A 25,463-nucleotide genomic window follows, 5' to 3' on the forward strand; every position below is an offset into this window, starting at 1 on the left:
TTTTCTAAACCAGATTCTGTAAATGTCATGGATACAGTACTAAAATCATTTAGTATATACCTGCAAAAACTATGAACATTACCAGTTTATGGAACAGCTGAGAGAATTTAAAGACAATGTAATGATCACGAATTCTTTGCCAGTGCTCATTGGTTCAGGTGAGGTTTACAAAAAATTTACTATACTGTTATTTTCTTTTTTCTTTTCTTTTCTTTTTTTTTTTTTCAACGTTTATTTATTTTTGGGACAGAGAGAGACAGAGCATGAACGGGGGAGGGGCAGAGAGAGAGGGAGACACAGAATCGGAAGCAGGCTCCAGGCTCCGAGCCATCAGCCCAGAGCCCGACGCGGGGCTCGAACTCACGGACCGCGAGATCGTGACCTGAGCTGAAGTCGGACGCTTAACCGACTGCGCCACCCAGGCGCCCCTATACTGTTATTTTCAACTCAAAATCTTCCTAAAGGAATGCCTTCAAGTATTCAATAATTAAAAACTAAAAAAAAAATTTTAACGTTTATTCATTTTTGAGAGACAAAGAGAGACAGAGCATAAGTGGAGGAGGGGCAGAGGGAGAGGGAGACACAGATTCCAAAGCAGGCTCCAGGCTCCCAGCTGTCAGCACAGAGCCCCGTGCAGGGCTTGAACCCATGAACCATGAGATCATGACCTGAGCTAAAGTCAGACGCTTAACCAACTAAGCCACTCAGGTGCCCCCAAAACTTTTCTTTTAATTAATGAGTTAAAACTGAAACTTCAAGAAAAGGAAAAGCTTATTGTGTGACCTACCTGGCCAGGTATTTACGTTAAAATTGAAGCTTTCCATAATATCATTAACACATTTTTCTAATGTGAATCAATATGGAATTTTTTTAAGTTTATTTATTTATTTTGAGAGAGAGAGGACATGCATGCATGCATGCACATGCAAGCGGGGAAGGGGCAGAGAGAGAGGGAGAAAGAATCCCAAGCAGGCCCCACGCTTTCAGCATGGAGCCACGAACCATGAGACCATCACCTGAACCAAAACAAAGACTAGGATCCTTAACTGACTGAGCCACCCAGGTACCTCTATACGGAGTGGATTCTAATTGTAACTGACAGCACTAACTAGCTTCACACACTACAAGAAAATTTTGGAAAATGCTTTGTTGATACTGATAAATGTACAATCTCCTTAACTATTTATGCCATACCTCTTTGATTTTGATATTAACACAGAGTTAGCAAGTTTCCTTAATCTGGACAGATGTAGCTTAGAAGTTAAATAAATTCTAAAAAAGATGAACCAGATTTATCAATGTGGATGCAAATGTTAAAGGGCAATGATTTTTAGGTACTCAATACAGTTATTGGAAAACTTTTAGGTATGTATGGAACAACTTGGGTATATGAGTCTTACTTTTTCAAATGTAAATTCTATGAAATCTAAATATAGATCAAATATTTCCAATGAAAATATATCATCTAAATTGAAATGTGTAAGTGTATCTACCTAACTTCAAAGACTTTAAATATATAAAATATACTGAGAGTACGAAATATCTCAGTAACCATTTTTTTTTTAATTTTTTTTTTTAACGTTTATTTATTTTTGGGACAGAGAGAGACAGAGCATGAACGGGGGAGGGGCAGAGAGAGAGTGAGACACAGAATCGGAAACAGGCTCCAGGCTCTGAGCCATCAGCCCAGAGCCCGACGCAGGGCTCGCACTCACGGACCGCGAGATCGTGACCTGAGCTGAAGTCGGACGCTTAACCGACTGTGCCACCCAGGCACCCCCCAGTAACCATTTTTTATATTAATTATAGGTTGCAACAATAATTTTGGGGTATGCTGGGTAAACAACATTATTAAAATTAATTTCACCTGTTGGAAAATAAAGCTATACACAGCTTATAATATACTTATACTGGACAAGCTGTGTAGACCTTGTTGCAAATGTTTCCCATCTTACTGGTCTACTGGCTCTTTCTGTGGTCTATACCTCAATGTAAAAAATCATTACAGGGATGGGCACCTGGGTGGCTCAGTCGGTTGAGCAACCAACTTCGGCTCAGGTCATGATCTCATGGTTTGTGGGTTCTAGCCCTCAGTCAGGCTCTGTGCTGACAGCTTGCCCAGAGCCTGTAGCCTGCTTCAGATTCTGTCTCCTTCTCTCTCTGCCCCTCCCCTGCTCATGCTCTGTCTCTCAAAAATAAATAAATGTTAAAAAAAAAATTTGTTTTTTAAATCATTACAGGGAATGCAAACTGGTGCAGCCACTCTGGAAAACAGTATGGAGGTTCCTCAAAAAATTAAAAATGGAACTACCCTATGACCCAATAATTGCAGTACTAGGCATTTATCCAAAGGATACAAAAATGTTGATTGGAGGGGTAACATGCGCCCCAATGTTTATAGCAGTGTTATCAAAAATAGCCAAATTATGAAAGAGCCCAGATTCCATTGACTGATGAATGGATAAAGAAGATATGGCTTAACAGATGTTGGTGAGGATGTGGAGAAAGAAGATCTCTTTTGCACTGCTGGTGGGAATGCAAACTGGTGCAGCCACTCTGGAAAACAGTATGGAGGTTCCTCAAAAAATTAAAAATAGAACTACCCTATGACCCAGCAACTGAACTACTAGGTATTTATCCAAGGGATACAGATGTGCAGTTTCGAAGGGGCACATGCACCCCAATGTTTACAGCAGCATTATCGACAATAGCCAAAGTATGAAAAGAGCCCAAATGTCCATTGACAGATGAATGGATAAAGAAGATGTGGTATCTATACACAATGAGTATTACTCAGCAATCAAAAAGAATGAAATCTTGACATATGCAACTATGTGGATGGAACTAAAGAGTATGATGCTAAGCAAAATTAATCAGAGAAAAACAAGTATCATATGACTTCACTTATATGAGGAAGCTAAGATACAAAACAGATGAACATAAGGGAAAGGAAGCAAAAATAATATAAAAATAGGGAGGAAGACAAAACATAAGAGACTCTTAAATATAGAGAACAAACAGAGGGTTGCTGGAGGGGTTGCAAGAGGGGGGATGAGCTAAATGGGTAAAGGGCATTAAGGAAGACACTTGTTGGGATGAGCACTGCGTGTTATACATAGGGGATCAATCACTGAATCTACTACTGAAATCACTGGTGCACTGTATGCTAACTTGGATGTAAATTTAAAAATAAATTAATTTAAAAAAGACGATATGGTATACACACACACACACACACACACACACACACACACACACACTGGAATATTACTCAGTGATCAAAAAGAATGAAGTCTTGCAATCTGCAACAACATAGATGGAACCAGAGTGTATTGTGCTAAGTGAAATAAATCAGTCAGAGAAAGACAAATATCATATGATATCTGGTGAAGGAAAAAGAAGATAAAAACAGAGAGAGAGGCAAACCATAAGAGATTCTTAAATATAGAGAACAAACTGAGGTTGCTGGAGGGGAGATGGGTAGGGGGATGGGCTAAATGGTTAATGGGCCTTAAGGAGGGTACTTGTTGGGATGAGCACTGGGTGTTACATGTAAGTGATGAATCACTAAATTCTACTCCTGAAACCAGTATCACACTATATGTTAACTAACTGGAATTTAAATTAAAAAAAAAATCATTATAATAATGGGGTCCTGGAAAATTAAAAACACTAAAGGTTGAAATTCCCTTCAAAATGCTTAGTCTTTAGTGAATAAAGAAATGATGTATTTGATAGATTGCTGCTGATACTAACAGGAAGAATTAAAACTGAACTGAGGGGCACCTGGGTGGCTTAGTCAGTTAAGCGTCCAACTTTGGCTCAGGTCATGATCTCATGGTTCGTTGGGTTCGTGAGTTCAAGCGCTGTACTGGGCTCTGTGCAACAGCACGGAGCCTGCTTTGGATTCTCTCTCTTGCTCTCTGCTGCTCTCTCTCAAAAATAAATAAACATTAAAAAAAAAAGAAAAGAAAAGAAAAGAAAAGAAAAGAAAAGAAAAGAAAAGAAAAGAAAAGAAAAGAAAAGAAAAGAAAAGAAAATGTTAAAAAAAAAAAACTGAACTGAGCATCATCTCTGGAATTTACTACCAAGGGAAAACAACCTCACTAAACTCACTCATTTTAGCAGGTGTTTTTTTGTTGTGTTTTTTTTTAACGTTTATTTATGAGAGACAGAGCATGAGTGGAAGAGGTGCAGAGAGAGAGGGAGAGGAGACACAGAATCCAAAGAAGGCTCCAGGCTCTCAGCTATTAGCACAAAGCCCGATGTGGGGCTCAAACCCATGAACTGTGAGATCATGATGTGAGCTGAAGCTGGACGCTTAGCTGCCTGAGCCACCCAGGTGTCCCTTCTAGCAGCTTTTTGTAAAGTCCATCAGGTTTTCTACTTGGACAGACATGTGGCTGGAGAGTGAAGACAATTTATCTCTTTCTTTCCAATCTAAATGCCTTATGTTTCTTTTTTTGGCTAGAACCTCCAACACAATGATGAATAGAGGTGGTGAGAGCAGACATCCCCACTTGGTTCCTAATCTTAGGCAAAAAGCATTCAGTCTTTCACCATTAAGTATGATCGCTACACCAGACTTCAAGCTGTATTACAAAGCTGTAATCATCAAGACAGTATGGTACTGGCACAAAAACAGACACTCAGATCAATGGAACAGAATAGAGAACCCAGAAATGGACCCATAAACATATGGCTAACTAATCTTTAACAAAGCAGGAAAGAATATCCAATGGAATAAAGACAGTCTCTTCAGCAAGTGGTGCTGGGAAAACTGTACAACATGGAGGAAGATGAACCTGGACCACTTTCTTACACCATACACAAAAATAAACTCAAAATGGATGAAAGACCTAAATGTAAGACAGGAAGCCATCAAAATCTTCAAGGAGAACGCAGGCAAAAACCTCTTTGACCTTGGCCGGAGCAACTGCTTACTTAACACATCTCCAGAGGCAAGGGAAACAAAAGGAAAAATGAACTATTGGGACCTCATCAAAATAAAAAGCTTCAGCAAAGGAAACAATCAGTAAAACTAAAAGGCAACCAATGGAATGGGAGACATATCAGATAAAGGGTTAGTATCCAAATTTGCAAACAACATATCAGATAAAGGGTTAGTATCCAAATTTGCAAACAACATATCAGATAAAGGGTTAGTATCCAAAACCTATAAAGAACTTATCAAACTCAACACCCAAAAAACAAATAATCCAGTGAAGAAATGGGTAAAAGACACGAATAGACACTTCTCCAAAAGAGACATGCAGATGGCCAACCGACACATGAAAAAATGTTCAACGTCACTCATCATCAGGGAAATGTAAGTCAAAACCACAATGAGATACCACTTCATACCTATCAGAATGGCTAACATTAACAATTCAGCAAACAACAGATGTTGGCAAGGATGCAGAGAAAGAGGATCTCTCATGCATTGCTGATAGGAATGCAAACTGGTGCAGCCACGCTGGAAAACAGTATGGAGGTTCCTCAAAAAATGAAAAACAGAACTGCCCTATGACCCAGCAATTGCACTACTAGGTATTTATCCAAGGGAATGCTGTTTCGAAGGGACACATGCACCCCAATGTTTATAGCAATACTATCAACAATAGCCAAAATATGGAAAGAGCCCAAATGTCCATCAATGGATGAATGGATAAAGAAGATGTGGTGTGTATATATATATATATATATATATATATATATACACAATGGAGTATTACTCGACAATAACAAAGAATGAAATCTGGCTATTTGCAGCTACGTGGATGGAACTAGAGGGTATTATGCTAAGTGAAATTAGTCAGAGAAAGACAAATATTATATGACTTTGCTCATATGAGGAGTTTAAGATACAAAACAGATGAACATAAAGGAAGGGAAGCAAAAATAATACAAAAACAGTGAGGGGGACAAAACATAAGAGACTCTTAAATATGGAGAACAAACAGAGGGTTACTGCAGGGGTCGTGGGAGGAGGGATGGGCTAAATGGGTAAGGGGCATTAAGGAATCTACTCCTGAAATCATTGTTGGCCTATACGCTAACTTGGATGTAAGTTAAAAAAAAATAAATTAAATTTAAAAAAAAAGTATGATTGCTCTAGGTTTTTCATAGATGTTCTTTATCAGGTTAAGGAAGTTCTCTTCACTTGCTAGTATGCTGAGAATTTTGAATCAGGGTTAGATGTCAGATTCTGTATTTCCCAAATGACTATAAACAAACAAAAATCCCAAAACAGAACATACTTCTACATGTAAATATTATTTCTGGAAGCGTACTCAAGAGGTGGGGAAAGGGGTTTCTTTTATCTAGGATAAAGCCCTTGCTTGAAAGATCAGACAGAAGGAAGAACATCAGTCTCGACCAAAGTCAATGGCCCCTAGACCTTAGTGGGTAAATGTGCTCAATACTCCTGTTTGGTTTAGTGCTGAGAGTGGCCTCTTCCTTCCTGGAGTGACCTTCATGACTGCACAGGAGAGAGGGAATGCTTCAGAAACTCTCCAGAAGCAAATAATGGATGGTAAGCAGTAGTCTGTCATCTCTTGGAGCTTTTCAAATGAAACACAGCTACCCTGGTCACATTCTATCTCAGGTACAACGTGATTGTACCTGGGCCTTCAGATGTTCTTCCAGAGTCTTAACTGTCATGCTATCCCCCCTATGAAGTTCTGTCATGTGGTACTATCTATTAATGCAGGTCAGGAGGTAAAGGCACAGAGATGATTCACAGGAAACACATTATAAGTAATCACGGACTAATTAAGAGTTGGCCGAAATAGACCTGCATTTCCTGCCTGGATGGAGTGCTGTGTATCTACTATTGTACCATCAGTAAATTACCCCTAAGTCCCTTTTGGACAGAAAGGGCATAAAAATGCAGTATTAAGGCATGATACACTGCTGCCATAAGCTTTATCTCATAAGGTTTCATTTATCCAGTCAAAAATTTTATATGTTGTCTTATGATTTCTTTCCCTACTAAAAGCTTTCCTTTGTTACAAGGTTACAACTTTTTAAATCGCTACTTGCTACACCCTGCAAGTACTGGTGAACATGCCAAGTCAGAATAAGAATATGCTACTTGATATAGATGGTGATTTGAGAAAGTCCTATTTCTGACTAAATTAGTTTATTTCAACCCTAAGCAATACGATTAGAGTTCTGCTCCAATAGCAGACTTCATCTAGTGTATCTGCATTATTTATCACACTAGGAGGAGAAGGGACAGATTTTAAAAAATAGGGATACAAATCAATATGAGGTTTTCCACAGATGCAGTCTTGGTTGGGGAGCACAGCAGCCCCTTCATGTCCAGTGCTGAAAATCATTTAGCTGAAAACACTGAAAGACCCAGCAGTGTTGGCTCAACAAGTCACTCCGGGAATCAGCAGCTTGCTAAATGTAATCTGCCTGCTCTCGGCCAGAATGATGGCCACACATCGGCTCGGGGGTAGTCAGCATGTTAGCACACTAAGCTGCAGCCACATAGCTGTACTGAGTATTACTGCTATAAGTAGCGCAATAAGTCTACCACCATATAATTTCTGCCACTATATAATTTCCCCCAATGGACTATTTTTAGGGACAGTGAATAGATGATCAAATAGTCTGGCATTCAGGGAGGTGCTCCAAGTTGGACATGAGAAGCAAGCACGATAAACACAGTTCAGATCACTGGAGACATGGGGGAAAGAGAGGAAAGAGGCATAGCAATTATCAGCAATGGCTCAGCATTTGTGGTTCACCTATCCCTGGGTCCCTGACATTGTACAAACCTGCTTTACAAAACTCATAGCATGACAAAGCTTCTTGCTCCAGTCCAAAAGCAGAGAGGCGTGGAAGTTGTCTCGGAAATTAGCTCTGGGACAGAAGTATCTCTGGGCACTATGTAGGTCTAATAACAATTCCACAGTGGGAGGGCCCAGACAGAGCAAGTAAACAAAACCTAAAACTAAATCCACACAACCTCATATAATTGGATTCAACTCATAAATTGGGCAAATGATCCTCTTGTCTATGTCTCATGGCTATCAACAAGGTCCAAGAGCTCCTTATCTATGATTTCTTTTTCAAAACAATCTTATCAGGGCACATGTTTAATTACGCTAACATCCAAGGAAAACCACCACAACCCACCCTCCCTCTGCTTCCACTCAAAAATGAATAAAAACTCTTGGAATTTGGAAGCAACATGAAGAAAATCCAAGTCCTCTAATTGTAGCTCCTGTTACTCAAATTGTTTTCAATAAGTTGCCACATGAAAAGTATGGCAGCAATGGTCAAAAGCTAAGTTTCCTACCCTTCCTTGTGAAGACATCTTTTTTCTAATTAAAAACAATTTTTTTTAATATTTATCTACTTTTGAGAGAGAGACAGAGAGACAGAGAGAGAGCAAGCATGAGCGGGGGAGAGGGAAGAGAGAGAGGGAGACACGGAATCTGAAGCAGGCAGGCTGCAGGCTCCAGGCTCTGAGCCTGAACTGCAAGATCATGACCTGAGTTGAAGTCCTACACTTAACCGACTAAGCCACCCAGGTGCCCTTTTTTTTTTTTCTAATTTTTAAACTAAGGTATAATTTGCATACAGTAAAATTTACCCTTTTTAATGTCTGATCTACAAGTCTTGAAAAATGCATACAGTCATATAATCAAACACCACAATCAAGATACAGAACAATTTCATCACCCAAAAAGTTCCTCTGTGCCCTTGGTCCCAACCCTAGCCCCTGGCTGATCTGAATTTTGTCCCTACAATTCTTTTTTTTTTTTTTTTTTTTTTTAATTTTTTTTTTTCAACGTTTATTTATTTTTGGGACAGAGAGAGACAGAGCATGAACGGGGGAGGGGCAGACAGAGAGGGAGACACAGAATCAGAAACAGGCTCCAGGCTCTGAGCCATCAGCCCAGAGCCCGACGCGGGGCTCGAACTCACAGACCGCGAGATCGTGACCTGGCTGAAGTCGGACGCTTAACCGACTGCGCCACCCAGGCGCCCCATGTCCCTACAATTCTGCCATTTCCAGAAAGTCATATATATGGAATCATACACTATGTAGACTTTTTTTCTTTTTTTAAGATTTTATTTTCAACTAATCTCTACACCCAATATGGGGCTCAAATGATCTCAGGCTCACAACCCTGAGATCCAGAGTCCCAAGCTCCACTGACTGAGCCAGCCAGGGCTCTGCTATGTAGCCTTTTGAGTCAAGTTTCTTTCATACTGTATAAAGCAACTGAATTCATACACGTTGCTGTATGTATCAGTAGTTCTTTCCTTTTTATTGCTAAGTAGTATTTCATTATATGGGTAGACAAGTTTATTTATTTAATCCCTAGTAGAGGGTCATTTGGGTCGTTTCCAGTGTCCAGAGAATGTGTGGATAAAGCCACTGCAAACATGTGTTCAATCCAAGTTTTCATTTCACTTGGGTAAGTACCTAGGAGTGGACTGCTGGAAGATCTACTTTTGAAAACATCTCCCTGGGGGCACCCAAGTGGCTCAGCTCTTGATTTTGGCTCAGGTCATGATCTCATGGTTCATGAGACACAGCCTGCATCGGGCTCTGCAGTGACAGCAACAGAGCAGAGGCTGCTTGGGATTCTCTCTTCCCTCCTCTCTCTCTGCCCTGCCTCCCCACTAGTTCATGTGCATCGCCCACGCTTTCTCTCTCTCAAAATAAATAAAACTTAAAAAAAAAAAAAACCTGCCTGGTTCTATGCATGTCATTTCTACAAAGCAGATATGCATTTTCCCAATAGAATAACTGTGATGCTTCTCTTCCGGGTCCATCTATATCATTTCTCCGCCCTCCTGGGTGCAGGAAATATCTCCAAATCAGGATCACTTACAAACTTCATTAACAGTGTTTATACTTTCAGCCCTGGATCATTAATAAAAATGTTAAATATGCCTGATTTCCTCACTGGCCCCCTGCAGCAGCCTAGGGAACAAACTCTCTCTACCCCCACACACTAGCATTTAGCTTTACACTTGTTTTACACCACACATTGCATCAGTAGCTTCTCCTCTATATTCTTAATCACTTTTCAATTGAACCAAGAATCTTCAGTATATCACCTTTAATAATTACAGGGAAACCAAGCAGAGCTCTTCCTGACTCGTTTGCAGTTAGTGCACTTTCTGCAAGTCACAGATACAGACAAGGATCGGTAGAGAGCACACAAAATTTGAGGTCTTACTCTTTAATACCAGCCTAAAAGCTACACAGGGCTTCGTTCTTCCTAAGATAGTATCCCATCCCAAAAACAATCTTTCAAGTATATGCTGTATTAATTAAACTAGAGAAGAGGAAAAAAAAATGTCAGCATAATTAACATACAAAGCAACAGTATGGCCTAATTAATCACCATGAAGAGCAATCGAATAAAATACTATGCATTTTTATGGAGCAATTTAATCTGGCAAGTAATTAATCACAGAAACACTAAGCAAAACAAATGGATTTCCCTTTAAGGAAGTCGCATTTATCATCTGTAATGTATCCCAAACTCTAATTTGTTATCCTGACTCAAAATTATCCAGGAGACAATGAATTGTCAGCCTTAGTAGAACACTGATTTCTGAAGAAAAAGAACACCGAGCTTTTCAAATCAAATTACAGTCCCTTGAACACCCAAAGAGCCAAGGGTTATGGAGCTGAGGTACATGTCAATAGGCATGGAGGTCTTAACCACAAGAGTTCTACATCTAGGTCAGTTTAGTGAAATCCATAAATAATTGCTAAATGACTCATGAAAAGAAAACAGCACTAGGAGTGACAATTATGGGTCACAGATATTACCAAAACCCAAGGAGAAGATCCTCAATAATTGACAACAGGGGCAAAGAGAGCTTCTGATTTCAGAATAAGCAAAGGGTAGAAGGGGATGCACGTATCACTGCAGTGAAACTTAGCTCAAAGAAACCTTTACTCCATCCTTCTCTCCTCTCCCTCCTTTCTTCATTCCTTCTTTAAACAATGACCCATTTTCCCTAGGCCCCAACAGCTTCACCAGTCTGAAGAATACCAACAGGCTGATAATTCTGAATGCCTTCAATTTTCAAAGACAAAGTGATATACACTAGCTAAGAAGGTATAAGAAAGTTATCTTCTTATCTCCTCCTTCCCAGCCACCCTCTCTGCTTGGCCATATTTGAGACCAGAAGAACTGCCCTTTTCTTTGCAAAGGAAGCTCACGGCACTTTAAGTCTTTCCCTTAATATTCCCATTTCTAGCTTTTTTTTTTCTTTATTTACTAGTCTTGAAGGGCTCTCTTTCTCTCTCTTTTTTTTAAGCAAACTCCTATAAGTTAAAGCACGTGACAGAGTCCCAGGCATCTGCTGGCTGTATCAAAATGGTTTTCTCTTTACTGACCTGCTTGACCTCCAATGATGGATCCCATGAAACATTCAACACTTATTCAACTGTACAGAGAAAGTCATGCTTTTCACACTTCACCCTGACTATGCTCACAACTTGAGAAAAGCTGTTGTAGACACCCTATTTGGCCTAGGGCATTTTCCTCTAGATTTTAATCCTTACCCTCCTCTCCAAACCTTTTTGCTGTATTATCCCTGGCTTGCACCTATGACCTGTTTCTGAACTCTTTCACTCTGGCCTTCAGTCATTTCTCTTTTGGAGAGTCTGACTGGCACTTTTGTTCAGTGATTCTCTGAAATGTGGTCTCTGGATTGTTCTATGGGTTCCCTCCCAACAGTAAATGAATTAATATTCATCAGCCCAACAGTAAAGGAATTAATATTATTCCCAGCCCATTCCACATCAGGCCCAGCCAGTATCCTGAATACCCACTTGTCTAAAAGAGCAGAACTCTGTTTATAGATCTATGTTCAACAGATATTCAATGAACACAGGCACTGTGTTATGGAGTTAGACATGGATGCTGCCTGCCTTCAAAGAGCTCACAGCCTAGTAAAAAAGATACACAAATAGTTATTACTGTAGGATGGATAGACCTGGCTCTAAAAGCAATGATCAACGTGTACTATTTCAGGAGGTAAGCTGACAAGCTGGGGAAAGACATCTAAAGCAGGGAGGAAACGTGTGTGTGTGTGTGTGTGTGTGTGTGTGTGTGTGTGTGTGTAGGGTCTGGAGTAGGAAACTGTTTGTCCAGACAACTATAAGTGTCATTGTTTTGTCCAGAGAACTCTATGTGGTCTGGCATAGCTGTGGTGAAGACACAGAGTCCAGAAAGCATATTGAGAATGGAACTATGGGGTGCCTGGGTGGCTCAGTCATTTGAGCATTGACTTCAGCTCAGGTCATGATCTTGCAGTTCGTGGGTTCTGTGCTGACAGCTCAAAGCCTGGAGCCCGCTTTGGATTCTCTCTCTCTCTCTCTCTCTCTCTCTCTCTCTCTGCCCCCCCCACTTGTGCTTGCTTGCTCTCTCGCTCTCAAAAATAAATAAACTTAAAAACATTTTTTTAAAAAGAATGGGACTGTATGCCATGCTACAGAGATTAAATTTTATTCTGCAGGTATTAAGGGAGCCAGTGAAGGGAATGAACACAGGAAAGAGCAAGAGAAAGAAAGAAGCACAGAAGATAACAAGTAAGACTAGAAGGTTAGAGAATCCAACTGATAAAGAAATGGGGAGAATAAACTGTGTTATATTTACAAAATAAAATACTACTCACCAATAAAAAGGAATGAACTACATATACTAGATCTTTGCACACCCATGTTCATAGCAGCATTATTCATAACAGCCAAAATGTGGAAACAACCCAAATGTCCACCAACAGATAAATAAACAGAATGCAGTTTATACATACAATGGAATGTTATTTAGCCTTAAAAAGGAAGAGAATCCTTTCATATGATCCAAATGAATGAACTTTGAGGTCATTATGCTAAGTGAAATAAATCAGTCACAAAAAGACAAATACTGTGTTGATTCCACATATATGAGATATCTAAAGTAGTCAAATTCATAGAAACAGAAAGTAGAATGGTGGTTGCCAGGGACATGGAGGAGGGGAAATGGGGGGGGGGCTGTTTTTTAAATGGGTATAGAGTAGATGAAAAAGCCTTAGAGATCTATTGTAGAACAATGTGAAAACACTTAATGCTACTAAACTGTATACCTAAAAACACTTAAGAATGTAAATTTTATATCTTTTTTTACCAGAGTTCAAAACTGTTTAAATTTGGGGGGCCCTGGCTGGCTTGAGCAAGCGACTCTTGATCTCAGGGTTGTGAGTTTGAGCCCTATGTTGGGTGCAGAGATTACTTCAATAAATAAAACTTAAAAAAATAATAAAAATGTTTATATTTTTAAAAAAGGAATGAAATAATATGCACAACAAAGTGGATGAATTTCAAAAACTTATTGAGTGTGAGAAGAGAGTCACAAAAGAGGATTTTCTACATGATTCTGTTTACATGAAATTCAAATACAGGAAAAACTAATTTATGGTGAAAGAAGTCAGAAAAGTGCACAATTCTGGGGAAAAGGAGAGTCACGAGGCACTTTCTGGAGCAATGGGAAGGCTCTAGGTCTTGAACTGGATGGTATTACAGAGGTATATACATACGTAGAAAGCTGTCCAATTACACACCTACGATTTTGCACATTTTACTATATGTATAATTAAAATAGAAAGGTTTTCAGTGAGTTGGTAACATTCTATTGATTAGTGTGAGTGGCTCACAGATATTCATTTTAGGATCAAGCTTTATTACAAATACACATTAATATAGTACTTTTTAGAACTTATCAAATAGTTCACATTTTTCAAGTAGGAAATTAATTCCGATTAAATGGGCAAAGGAACAGTCTTTAATCCATCCCTATCTGAATCCCAGTTAGAAAATTATCCCATAAGGAAGATGATGCACAGTCAAAACCCTAGTCAGAAATCTTTCACTCCCTTCTACCCAGACTGAGTTCCAACTACAGGTAAGCAATCCTGCTGCCTTTTCAGGGATGTCACCAACATGAATAAAGGAAAGGGGAGATCAATGAGAACCACTGTCTCTGGAACTTCCTTGAGATCGAGAATTTTCATTATATGAAAATAATGTCAAATGAGAGAGAAATTAATGTTTTTTGGTGTTCAGGGTAGTGAAAATACATTATTGCACCCTGTGTTTGACATCCCCCTCACATGTTATTGGTTTTAAAAGAAATTATATGGAAACCAATTAGAACAAAAAATCTCATTAAACCTCTTACAATAGAAGCCCACTTTGCTAGAGCATGCACAATATCTGGGCCCCAGGGAGAAATGCATAATCGAGGTAAAATTAATCAAAACCTACACATAAAAAGAACAGCAAGAGACAGTTTAAGAAGAAAATCTTTCTTCAGTGTTAGAAATTCCTGAAGTCTGATCACTGAGTGCATAATTCTGCTTATTATTATCTTCCACTCTGTAACACTATACATGTAATTAGTCTGATATCACAGTAAAATGACAGTAAAATGCAGACACAATTCATTTAACAATTAATGTACTGAAGCTAAAAATTCTTACCATGTCATTAATTGCCTGCTTAAAACGCTGCCTCAGTTTCAGTTTTAGATGATCACACACCTTCTTTAAGAACCCAGGGGAGAGGCAATGCACAAGGCAAGGCTTGTTTAGAGGAGAAATAGCAGGCAGCAGTGAGTTTCCTTCTCTCCCTATGGACCCCAACTCAGAAGAGCCTTTACTGTGACCACCAAGCTTACTACTAATTAAAAGAGAAAACAGTAAAGAGCATCTTCTTTCTCAGTAAAGCTCTCCCACCTACCCTCACTCCAAACCGCCTCTTCAATGTTCTCTGTTAGGTTTTAATTTCTCAATATAATAAGAACTAACACTTGCAACAATCTTTTTTTCCTTCTTTTTTTTTTCTTTTTTATGTTATTATTTTTTAATTTATTTCAACTGGTAAATTCCCTCTTGGGGTTTTGGGAGAGTAGGAGGACAGAGGAAGACTTGAACCATTCTATGAAGATTGTTGTCTCTGATTTTTCTATAAAAGGATTTTATTTTTCTAGTCTGGCCCTGGCTGATGATTCCTCACCCACAGTTTTTTCTTCACAAATTTATTCTTTACAAAGAGCTTTGCAGTTGATTCTTAAGGAGGTTTTTTTTTTTTCCCCAGTTTTTGAGGCCATTTTATATAATAGCAGCAAGCCAAAACCCAAAAAGGAGAGAAAATATTCCCAAATCATCCACCAAATCAGTAGCAGAGTCAGGATTAGATCAAAGCATCTGGACAAAAATTTAGAAGGCATAGTTATCAAATGTGCTGATGATACAAAGCTGCAAAAGAAAACCAATACACAGAATGACATCATCAGGACTCAAAAAATATCCTGATAAACTAGAATGATGAGCTGCAATGAACAAGATATATTTAATAAGGATAAAGAGTGGAGCGCCTGGGTGGCTCAGCTGATTAAGTGTCTGACTCCTGATTTTGGCTCAGGTCATGATCTTGTGGTTTGTGGGCTCAGCCCTGTGTCGGGCTCTGCGCTGACAGCAGAGAGCCTGCTTGGGATTGTCTCTCTCTCTCTGCCCCTTCCCTACTTGCTCTCGCTCTCTCAAAATAAATAAAGTTAAAACAATATAGTAAGGATAAAGAGTTTCATTTAGGTTAAAGAAAAGTTCAGGGGTGCCTGGGTGGCTCAGTTGGTTAAATGTCCAACTCTTGATTTCGGCTCAGGTCATGATCTCACTGTCTGAGATGGGCGTGGAGCCTGTTTAAGATTTTCACTATCAGGGCGCCTGGGTGGCTCAGTCAGTCAGTTAAGTGTCCGACTTCGGCTCAGGTCATGATCTCACGGTTTGTGAGTTCGAGCCCCGCGTCGGGCTCTGTGCTGACAGCTCAGAGCCTGGAGCCAGCTTTGGATTCTGTGTCTCCTTCTCTCTCTGCCCCTCCCCAACTTGTGCTCTATGTCTCTCAAAAGATAAATAAATGTAAAAAAAATTTTTTTAAATATATATCTAAAGGACAATCACAGTATGCCAGATATTTTAAAAACCATGACAGGGGCGCCTGGGTGGCTCAGTCGGTTAAGCATCCGACTTCGGCTCAGGTCATGATCTCACGGTCCGTGAGTTCGAGCCCTGCGTCGGGCTCTGGGCTGACAGCTCAGAGCCTGGAGCCTGTTTCAGATTCTGTGTCTCCCTCTCTCTCTCTCTCTGCCCCTCCCCTGTTCATGCTCTGTCTCTCTCTGTCTCAAAAATAAATAAACGTTAAAAAAAATTAAAAAAAAAAACCATGACAAATGAATAACAACTGAAGGAAGAAAGGATAGTACAGAAAGGCAGTAGTATACATCTTAGCCCTTTGAAGAAGTTAATATATAGAAGACAGAGTACATTTTTTGGTGTTACATCTAAAGGTTCAGGTTATAAAGAGGAAGATTCCAACATGAGGAAAAGATTCTCATCATTTTTACAAAGATTTTGTTTTTTTAAGTGATCTCTACACCCAAAGTTGGACTCGAACTTACAACCCCAAGATCACAAGTCACATGCTCCACCAACTGAGCCAGCCAGATGCCCTATGATTCTCATTATTTAAAAAACTGAATAGTCTATATCCTAAAGTATTAAGCACTATTTTCACTAAGTATTCAAGGAGAGGCAGGCTGTGACCCCAATAAGTGAGATTTCTGCTTTGGGAAGCAGACCAGAGTAGATGGCCTCTTCAGTTCTTTTAGCTTTTAAGGTTCTGTGATCCTGGCACCGCTAATCTGTAAGATCAAAGTCCTATAGAAAAGACGAAGTATGGTATGCGGTATCTGGTATAAATCTGAGAATTTAATTAGAGTGATCACGCTCCTACGGAGCCCAAAACACTCCTCTTTTTGTTCACAATAATCCAAAGAAAACTAAAATTTCACCTACTGAAGAGAAGCCTGTTGGCTGACCAGGATGATATATTGTTACCCAATTGTAATAGGTTCTAGAACCCACTAACAGATTAACAATCTACTGTGTTCTACAGAGTTAGAATATCTGAGTTATATGACCAGAGTTCCAGCCCAATTTTTCGGAAAGAAAAATGGAGAGAGAAAATTAAGGGATAAGGTAAAGAACTGCCCACAATTTTAAAAGACTTTTTTAAGTGCCCTAGATGTTGGATGGAAAAAGGAAAGGAATTAAGGATCTAAATTATGCCTATTGATCCCATTTGTGGCTAGGATTTATAGAAGTTACAATCAGAAACCAGCATTTGTAAGGAGCACCTGGGTGGCTCAGTCAAACATCTGACTTCGGCCCAGGTCATGATCTCACGGTTCATGAGTTCAAACCCTGCGTTGGGCTCTGTGCTGACAGCTCAGAGTCTGGAGTTTGCTTTGGATTCTGTGTCTCCCTCTCTCTCTGTCCCTCCCTCACTAGTATTCTGTCTTTCTCTCTCTCAAAAATAAATAAAAACATTAAAAAAAATTTTAAAAGCCCCAGCATTTGTGAACTAAGTCATGATTAAGTGTCTATACTTCTTACCTAGTGAGAGTTCCTTTTCAAGAAGAAAAAAAAAATCAACCTTTTCTCAAGTGAAAATGAAACTTTTTGTCTTACCTTGGGATCAATGACAATTAGGGAGCAGCACATCCCTAAAGGACCAAGGACAGTTGTACCAGCAGAAGCAGGCCATCTCCAGAGAGCCAGAGAAGGAGAAGAGCTGGCTGGGAAAGAGCAAAGGCCCAGGAGTGACAGATAGGCTTTGGACTGCTATAGACTCTAGCCCCTTCCCAACCCTCTGACCCAATTATCTAATGAATCAACTGGAAATACCTTTCTTCCTGACCTACTAAAACAGCAGTAATTCTAGGTCATCTTGACTGCCCCTCTGGTTCTCAACTCCTAGCATTTAGAAACAGATGTAAAGACAAGGAAGCAGTGACAGAAACAGAAGAATAAAGAAATGTTCCTAAGACCAGAGGCTTCTAAAGAAAGGATCTCAAGTCTATCTCACACAAATATACCACCCTTTCGCTTACTCATTCTTTCTCTCTCTGAATCTCTCTCTTCCCAGGTTTTTGATGCTTACGTAATAAGAAACTGGAAAAGGCACAGGGTAGGATCTGCTGATTAAAAGACTAGCAGAATAAAGGACATATGTCAGATGGCTCATCTCCGAGAGCCATAAAAAAGTTAATGCTAAGTTTAAAAACCTAAAGTTAATTTACCACACCACAGAATTATAGGAAAGGAGACCCAATTAATTACCGGTGGCACAAGCGCAAACAACAGGACTTTGCTGTGTATATACACATTTAGAGAAACAGAATGTTGAAGGACTGTGGACCTAAAAAGAGGAGAGAATTTGTTCTCCTACCACGTGGGGGCCATTCACTCACACACCTGGGACCAAGGGCTAGAACACTCTGGAAGAAACTGCCAATTTCACCTACAACTGTCTGCTCAGAATCAAGCCCTTTCAACTTACCTCAAGGCCCAGGACTCTTAATTACCTCTAGTCACCCAGAAACAGCTACTCTAGTATCACTGGCTCAGTCACAAAAACAGTCCCTCCAAACCACCTCCAAAATGTTCAAGTTAAGTACTTGCCATAATTCATTAAAAAAGAGAAAAATAGGGTCACCTGGGTGACTCAGTCAGTTAAGCATCCAACTTCAGCTAGGTCATGATCTCACAGTTTGTGGGTTTGAGCCCCATGTCAGGCTCTGCGCTAATATAGCAAAGCCTGCTTGGGATTCTGTCTCTCCCTTTCTCTACCCTTCTCTCTCTCTCTCTCTCTCTCTCTCTCTCTCTCTCTCTCTCAAAATAAATAAACTTTTTTAAAAAAGAAGAAAAAAAAGAAAGAGAAAAACATCAATGTAATTAACAAGCAAAAAGACTAATTGTTTTCCAAAAGAGCATTCAAAATAAGGTCACCAGATATGTATAAGATCTCTTCCAACTAACTCACCATTTACAAGGTTCCTTAAGTTGGCTATTCACATTCCTATAAAACCCAGTGTTGACAAAAGTTGAGGCCCCACACCTGGGAGGCCTCAATTGACTCTCAGAGCATGCACCTGGGGCCCACTAAGGAGGTCCTGTTTTACAGTCCAAGAGCTTGATTCAGGACAGAGGGCTGAGCTCAAGGTTGGCTTTTCTCCTAGGAATCATATGCCAGAAATAGTCCCTTATCTGAGTGAATAAAAACAGGCCACAATTAGCAGCCCCTACCTTGGTGGGAGAAAATGAGACGCAAAAGATGGAGCACAGGACAAGATGATTTTCCACAAATCAACACTGACTCCAGACATAAATGAACACACCTTCATCCATTCCACATCAAACTACTGTGTCCTTCTCTCAAAATTACATTTACCAATTAGTGCTATTCCTTTTGCACCATACTCTTTATTTGTTACAAAGCTCAACATGCAAGCATCAAGAGACAATGAGCTCAATATATTTTGAGCCGTAGGCTATCAGCTCACCGAAGAATGGAGCAGGATCTAGAATGCTGTGTTTAACACCCACCTGTGACAGAATCTCTTAACAAAATGTATCTAAACTCTAAACAGACTATTTCCCCATTCTCACCTAGTCTTAGCTCCAGACATGATAAAGTAAATAAAATTAGGGTCCTGTTTCTAATGCATCCTTACTTCCTCAGGAAATACATGAAATTCTCCTTTTTAGGGGCTCCTGGGTGGCGCAGTCGGTTAAGCGTCCGACTTCAGCCAGGTCACGATCTCGCGGTCCACGAGTTCGAGCCCCGCGTCAGGCTCTGGGCTGATGGCTCAGAGCCTGGAGCCTGTTTCCGATTCTGTGTCTCCCTCTCTCTCTGCCCCTCCCCCATTCATGCTCTGTCTCTCTCTGTCCCAAAAATAAATAAACGTTGAAAAAAAAATTTAAAAAAAAAAAAAAAAAGAAATTCTCCTTTTTAGTGTGCTTTTGGCAAATAAAGGTCACTGAAGTGAGTGTTGCATGTGTATGTTATTTAGAGCTACAGAAGAGTTATGTTTCTGTATCTCACTGGAATTTAGTATAATCTAAACAGTTTGTGATTCCAATAAGTTAAGATGTTTATGTATATGGTAAACCCTACAGCAACCACTAACGAAGTAACTAAAACAGTGAAAAAAAATCATTAAAGAATCAAAGTGCTACATTGAAAAATATTTACTTAATGCAAAAGAAGGCAGTTAAGAAGGTGCAGAGAAAAGGCACCTGGGTGGCTCAGTTTGTTGAGTGTCCAACTCTTAATTTTGGCTCAGGTCATAATCCTAGGGCCATGGGATGGAGCCTGCTTAGAATTCTTTCTCTCTTTCTCTCTTTCTCTCTCTCTCTCTCCCCCCCCCGCCCCTCCCCCACTCATGCTCTCTCTAAAATAAAAGTTTTTTTCAATTAAAAAAAAAAGTTGGGGCACCTGGGTGGCTCAGTCAGTTAAGCGCTGGACTTTGGCTCTGGTCATGATCTCACAGCTCACGAGTCGGAGTCCTGCGTCAGGCTCTGTGCTGACAGCTGACAGCTCAGAGCCTGGAGCCTGATTCAGATTCTGTGTCTCCCTCTCTCTCTGCCCCTCCCCCACTCACACTCTCACTCTTTCTCTCAAATATAAACAAACATTTAAAAAAATAAAAATAAAGGTACAGAGGAACACAAATTCACGAAACACACAGCAAACTAGAAATGAAATGGCAGACATAGTTCAATTATATCAACAACAACACTAAATGTGAGTGGAATAAATAACCCAATCAAAAGGCAGAGACTGTCAGACTAAAGTAAACAAGATCCAACTATATGCTATCCACCAGAGACACATTTTAGATTCAAAGATACAAATAGGTTGAAAGTAAAAGAATGAAAAAAGGTATGTCATGACAGAAATAAAAGCTGAGGCAATTTAACAATAAAAATTGGGTACTAGAGCCCATGGCCGCCACACCACTGCCTGGCAAACCAGCAAAGTGGAAGCCCTTTAAGCTCCTAGGAATTTTAGATGTGGAAAACATTCCCTGTGCATGGGATTCAATATTGTATGGTTCATTAGGATCTTCTGTGGCTGCCCTTGGGCATTTTAGTAGAATTAGAAGATCATGTGATGTTGGAGTAGGAAGATTTATCTTGGTGGCTTTAGGAAGCTGGTTCCATTTTAAGTATAATTATGCAAGGCTAAAAATTGAGAAAAGAATTGCCAGAGAAGGAACTAAAAATAAGATTTTATATGAATGTACCCACCTTGATCCTGAAAGAAAACAAACCAACAGCAACAGCAGAAATCAAGCAGTCTCAAGCACAGAAAACCCAAATACAACTCACTGGAGTCAGTGTGAACAAAACTGAGGTCAATTCTATTAAACCTGGTATGTACCATAAGGCTTTCAGTGAAGTAAATAATGTTATGTGTTAGTTACAAATAAAATAAAATAAAAACCTAATAAAAATTGGGAGACTTTAATACCCATTCCTTAATAATGGCTAGAACAACTAGGCAGAAGATCAACAAAGAAACAGAAAACTTGACCACCACTAAAAATCAGTTAAACCTAACAGACATCTAGAAAAGAGTACACTCAATAACAGCAGAATAGATATTTTCCTCAAGGGCATATGGAACATTTTCTAGGATAGATAATATGCTAGGCCATAAAATAAACCTCAAAAATTTAAAATGACAGAAATAATACAAGATATATTCTCTGATCAAATTTCTTTTTGTTGTTGATTTTTAATTTCATTCTATTGAGGTCAGAGAATATACCTTGTATTATTTTTAATTTATTTATTTTGAGAGAGAGAGAGAACATGAGGGAAAGGCAGAGAGGGATGGAGAGAGAGAGAGTCTCAAGCAGGCTCCACACTCAGCACAGAGGTCAATGGGGAGCTCAATCCTATGACCCTGACTGAAATCAAGAGTCAGATGCTTAACCAACTGAGCTACCCAGGCATCCCCACCCTATATTATTTCTACCATGTAAAATTTGAGCATAACATATAGACGTGTTATATAGACTTGTCAATCATTATACTGTACACCTGACACTAATGTAACATTGAGGGTTTTTTTTTTTTTTTTTATGACGTTTAAGCCTAAAATAAGCAGAAGGAAGAAAATAATAAAGAGTAGAAATTAATGAAATAAGGAATAGAAAAACAAAAAAGAAAACCAATAAAACCAAAAGCTGGTTCTTTGAAAAGATCAACAAAAGTGACAAACCTTTTAGTTAGACTGATAAAAGAGAAGAAATTCAAATTCCTAGAATCAGAAATGAAAGAATATTACTACTCACCTTACAGAAACACTAAAGTATTATAAAGTACCATTATAAACAACTGTATGCCAATAAATTAGACAACTTAGATGAAATGGACAAATTCTTAGGAAGACACAAATATGGAAACTAGGGGCGCCTGGGTGGCTCAGTCAGTTAAAGAACTGACTCTTGATTTCCGCTCAGGTCATGATGTCACAGTTTGTGAGTTTGAAACCCACACTGGGCTCTGTGCTGACACTGCAGAATCTGCACGGGATTCTCTCTCTGCCCTTCTCCTGCTCAACTCTTTCTCTCTCTCTCAAAATCAATAAATAAACATTAAAATATTTTTCAAAAAACAAGAAAAAAACCCAAAATTATTGAAACCAACTCAAAAAGAAACAGGCAATCTGAACATACCTATAAAACAAGCAAAAAGATTTAATTACTATTTTTAAAAAACTACCTGTGAATACAAGTCCAGGCTCTGATGGCTTCATGGATGAACTATACCAAAGATTTAAAGAATCTCTAAATCCTTTAAAGTCTTCTAAAAAAAACTGAAGAGAGGGACCATTTCCCCAACTCATTCTATGAGGACACCATTACCCTGGTGTCAAAACCAGACAAAGACCACAAGGAAAGAGAACTACAGAACAATCTCTCTGACGAATGTGGGTACAAAAATGCAGCAAATACTAGCAATCTGAATCCAACAACATATAAAAAGAATTATACACCTTAACCAAGTGGACTTTATCCCAGGAATGCAAGGCTGGTTTAACATGTGAAAATCAATGTATATAGTTGTATCAATAGAATAAGAAACAAATCATCTCAATAGACACAGAAAAAGCATCTGACAAAACCCAATACCTTTTTATGACAAAAAAACAAAAAAACAAAAAAACAACCACTCAATAAACTAGGAATAGAAGGGAATTTTGTCAACTTACAAATAAAGGGCATCTAAAAAAAAATCCACAGCCAAATGTTTTTAATAAATTAAAATGTAAGAAAAAATTAAAATATCTATAATCCCTCCAATCAGACATTAGAACACATTGATTAGTATCTTTGCAGTTATAAGCATATTCCTTTTGGGCACATTCTCTTTAACCACATTAATGGGAAGAAGGAAGTGTTAAAATAGTAAAGCCAAAGTTTCTTGGTCAAATATCTCCTCAAAGGGCTGGAAGTGAGGGAAAACATAAACTCTCCCTGTCCAAACTATTTTCCCAATGATGATGCCAAGATACAGACTGACAACCTAAGTTCCAATGGGGCCCCTGATGTCAGGTTGTAAATGGTATCATTCTATATTTCTGATCCCTTCTAAGTCCACATGAGTAAAGCCAAGAGAAATGAATACAGTTGGATATGGAAGGGAGTTGCTTGTCTAGAATGAAGTCCCATGCAGATCATTAGAACCAAGGTTGGTAAGACCTCCAGACTTGCACCTTAAGAACAACTTTTTAAGAAGATGATAACAATGAACACTTATATAGCACTGGTGGTATGCTAGGCACTATTCCAAGTGCTTTACATATATTGTCATTTAATCATCTCAACAATGACCCCCATTCCATGAGGAAAAGCAAAGAGTGGTTAAAGAATTTGTCCAAAGTAAGTGGTAGAGCTTAGACTCAAACTCAGACAACTTAACTCTTAAGAGACCCTGCTCTTGGGGCGCCTGGGTGGCGCAGTCGGTTAAGCGTCCGACTTCAGCCAGGTCACGATCTCGCGGTCCATGAGTTCGAGCCCCGCGTCAGGCTCTGGGCTGATGGCTCAGAGCCTGGAGCCTGTTTCCGATTCTGTGTCTCCCTCTCTCTCTGCCCCTCCCCCGTTCATGCTCTGTCTCTCTGTCCCAAAAATAAATAAAACGTTGAAAAAAAAAATTTAAAAAAAAAAAAAAAGAGACCCTGCTCTTAATCACTATGTTATGCCACCTCTAAACAAGCAGAGGAATGAGCAAACCTAAAACACAAAACACAACAGATGCGTACAGAAAAAAATGTGGAGTCTCCATTTCTGTGCTTACAAGTTAATTCAGCCTGATTCAAATTAAGAAATCATAACTGTGTTATATCAAAAAAGCAAAGTGGGTGCTGGGTAGACTCCATACCCACATGCAAAAAAATGAAGTTGGACCCTTACCTTGCACCATATACAAAACTTCCCTCAAAATGTATCAAAGACCTAAATGTAACAGCTAAAACTATAAAACTCTTAGAAGGAAACATGGGAAAGCTGCAGGACTTGAGTTAGCTATGATTGATTGGATATAACACCAAAAGCATGGTCAACAAAAGAAAAAAACGATCAGCTGGACTTCATCAAAATTAAAAACTTTTGTGCATCAAAGGACATGATCAACAGAATGAAAAGGCAATCCATGGGAAAAAAATATTTGCAAACCATATACCTCATAAGAGATTGGTATCCAGAATACATAAAGAATTCCTAAAACTCAACAACAAAAAACCCAAACAACCCAATTTAAAAATTGGTAAAGGATAGGAATAGACATTTCTCCAAAGAAGATAGACAAATAGCCTATAAGCACATGTAAAGATCACCAATACTACTAGTCATTAGGGAAATGCAAGCCAAAACTGCAATTCAATACTACTTCACATCCATTAGGAAAGCTATTATCAAAAAATAGAGGGCCAGGGTTCCTGGGTGGCTCAGTCGATTAAGCCCTGACTTCAGCTCAGGTCACGATCCCACAGTTTGTGTGTTTGAGCCCAGCGTCGGGCTCTATGCTGACAGCTCAGAGCCTGGAGCCTGCTTTGGATTCTGTGTCTCCCTCTCTCTCTGCCCCTTGCCCACTTACACTCAGTCTCTGTCTCTCTCTCTCTCTCAAAAACAAACAAACATTAAAAAAAAAAAAATACACGAGCATCTGCATTGCTCAGTTGATTAAGCATTCAACTCTTGATTTCAGCTCAGGTCATGATCTCAGGATTTGTGGGATTCAGCCCCACACTGGGCCCCACAGAAGGGACAGACTGACAGTCTCCTCTCCCTCCGTCCCTCCCCATTTCATGCTCCCTTGTTCACTCACCCACTCTCCCTCTCCCCCCTCTCTACCCCTCCCCCAACATGTGTGTGCATGGGTGCATGTGTGCACACGCACACTCTCTCACAAAATAAATCAATTTTTTTTAAGTTGATTTATTCTGAAAGAGAGAGAGCGCACACACACACACACACACACACACACACACACCTGCACACAAGAGGGGGAGGGGCAGAGAG

The 25,463-nt window shown here is 39.4% G+C and overlaps 1 protein-coding gene and 1 pseudogene across 1 annotated transcript in view; one reads left to right on the plus strand and one right to left on the minus strand.

The window, feature by feature from the left end:
• ARMH3 (armadillo like helical domain containing 3) overlaps positions 1 to 25,463 on the minus strand; it is a 175,519-nt gene that overhangs the window by 58,979 nt on the left and 91,077 nt on the right. The gene's annotated exons all lie outside the window — the stretch shown is intronic.
• On the plus strand, positions 20,685 to 21,178 carry LOC122493169 (annotated as a pseudogene).

This window comes from Prionailurus bengalensis, chromosome D2 (genome assembly GCF_016509475.1).
Source record: "Prionailurus bengalensis isolate Pbe53 chromosome D2, Fcat_Pben_1.1_paternal_pri, whole genome shotgun sequence".
NCBI lineage: Eukaryota > Metazoa > Chordata > Mammalia > Carnivora > Felidae > Prionailurus > Prionailurus bengalensis.